This window comes from Cyprinus carpio, chromosome B21 (genome assembly GCF_018340385.1).
Source record: "Cyprinus carpio isolate SPL01 chromosome B21, ASM1834038v1, whole genome shotgun sequence".
NCBI lineage: Eukaryota > Metazoa > Chordata > Actinopteri > Cypriniformes > Cyprinidae > Cyprinus > Cyprinus carpio.
In genome coordinates, this window is record NC_056617.1 from 12,890,494 (window position 1) to 12,893,457 (window position 2,964).

A 2,964-nucleotide genomic window follows, 5' to 3' on the forward strand; every position below is an offset into this window, starting at 1 on the left:
GTTCTGCCGCCACTGCATGTTGTATCCGTATGACACCTCCACAAGACAAGAAAATGAGTGCCTGCCCATTATTATTTCTTTCGCTTGGATGTTATCCTAATTAACTATTTATATGTTGCGCACTTGGACTGGACAGCAGTGTCATGCCTACGCCCTATAATTATCGTTCTCTATTTCGTTTCTGTAGCATTGACCCATCTGCGGAGTTACTATCCCAGCTGCCGCCCCGAATAACTGGATTCTACACAAGCACTCCAGTCTGGACTCCCAGAAAACCTGCAGAAGAGCATGAGCCAACCCCTCAGAGCGACCGTCAGATGATGGATAACCCAGAGCAACATACCGACAACATACCCATTTGTGCAATAAGTTTCGATTGCACATAATTGCCACTCGGTTATATAGTGTTAAATCTGGCTGTGTTGTGAAGTCTTTTGTACGTTTTCTTTTATTGTTTTTTTTTACATTTTTCTGAACATTCTCATTGTGATGCACATAAAACTGACAGTCATCACTGATAAGTGCTACTAATAAATATTGTAGAAACTTAAGTTTCTGTAAAGTTGCTTGTGCCTAATGATTTAGTATAGTGAAAAAGCCGCTCATACAAATAAACTTGATGAATTGAATGTGATTCTTCATTTATCTTATCATCGAACAGATAATGTTTATAAATATCCTCAAAATAAACTATTTAGTGACACACAAAAAAAAATAATTATTATTTAGTGGGTAACTATAAGATACTGCACAAGTATAGCCGACTACACTACTGGTCACCGGCCACACATATGAGCCTCTTTGTACTGCTTGATAAAATACATAACATGAAAACAAGTAATATATTTAGTCAGTGCTAAATATACTAATATTATAAATATATAATATTATATCTTTTCACTATATATACGCCTGCCAGAATGTCGACCCGCTTGAAAAGCCAAACACGACTCAGCACAGCCCACAGCGCCTCTGCATAGAGAAGTTCAAGTAAGAGATATTAGATAGCATAGGCTGTGTTAGACTCATGTGAATGTATAGTTTATGAAGCCTTTTCTGTTTAACAGTTTTAAATTTCAGTTACTGTGCCTTTGTGCACTAACAATCATAGTGCTCCTCCTCTACTTCATGTGTTGTGATCTAACCAGATATCGGCTTAGAAATTATACCAAGAGAAACAGCACAAACTCATTTTATGCCCAAACTTTATATTTATCCTTTATTTACAGACACAAGTAAATAAAAGATTTAACAGATCAAGTATAACATTATGGCCACATTTAATCATCTTAGCCGCATAGCAGAGTCCTTCACCGTCTTGCAACTGAATTTCAACCGAACGCAACAAGCAGTTTGAATGCTGATTGGAGGATGACAGACAGACGCAGCGGGGAGAAGAGTTTCTGTGAACTTGACTTAAATATTCATCTATACTTTACATTAAACTGTGAAATGGCTTAAGAACAATTAAAATATAGTGCATTAAAACTTTATTGTGCTTTATAATGTTTATGTGGCTTTCGTGGGGCTTAATAATAACACAGAATAGCATATAGTATTGCACTATATCGGATTTGGATCTGTCTCATCTGACCTATACCCCGATCTGGCAGAAAATGCCAGTATCGAAGCGATACCGATTCTAAATATTGGATCAGCTCAACCCTAATTTTAACTGATTTATGTATAGATCTTATGAAACAGGAGACAATTCCTTTTACTAGTTTTAAAATTTACATTTTACCAACTTACCAGTGACTTTTATTAATAATGTTATCATAACTTAAGCAATTAAAATCTCCAGTTCTACTTTCAGTAGAGGGAGCAAAAGAAATTACAAAGTTATAATATAATTCAATAAATCATATGTTGTTTTTCCTTTATATCATTAATGTGTTAAATAGAGAAATATGCAAGCAAAATCTATGTTTGTCCCCCAAAACATTATTTGCATATACTCAACCTACAAAGCCTATGCTGATGAACCAGCATCGCCAGCTCCATTTTTTGCTGGAAGTCACTCTTGACCGGCACTATGCCAGAACTAACCAGCATAAACCAGCACTAACCAGCATAAACCAGAACTATACCAGCATAAACCAGCCTAAACCAGAATAAATAGCCAGCACTATACCAGCATAAACCAGCCCTAAACCTACCAGCATGGACCAGCTTGGAGCACTATACCAGCATAAACCAGCCTAAACCAGCACTATACCAGCATGGACCAGCTTGTAATCCATGCTGGTTTGTGCTGGATTTTTCAGCAGGGATGTCTCAAAAATGGGGGATGAATTAGTGCTTTGAGGGGATGGCAAGCACGAAGAAGGTTATCCAGATGAATGCAGAGATTTATGTGTTGTTCAAGTGAAATGCCCTCATCACATCAAGCCAATTTGTACTGTAATTCAGGAACCTTCAATGAGTCATCCACCCAGTTGGTTTGGGCTGCAAGACTGCGAAAAATAAATGCAAAATCAGCTTTGCTCTTTGATTTTTTTCAGTGACAATAACACTTTACTGGCCTCCTTGCCACCCTTGATGACAAGAAATTAGAAAATTAAAAACTAAGACTGGTATTCCTCTGCCAAAAAGTGGTGACTCAGTGAAGTTCCGAAGATGAACGGAGGTCTTACGGGTTTGGAACGACATGAGGGTGAGTCATTAATGACATAATTTTAATTTTTGGGTGAACTAACGCTTTAATTGAAACCAACATTGACATTGTTTTTAATGTTTCATAAAGTAAAACTGTTTGGTTTAAATAAATTTATTGCATGAAGTGCTATATAAATAAACATGATGTGACTTTACTTGACTAGAGTGCTGAATTGCAGAGCTCATGCAAACATATCCACATCATTATGATCAGATTCTTTCTTAACTGCTGTTCCCTTTCAGTCGGTCACTCTCGACGTCACATCAGTGACCGACTAATTGGAATATCACTATGATAGACCAATC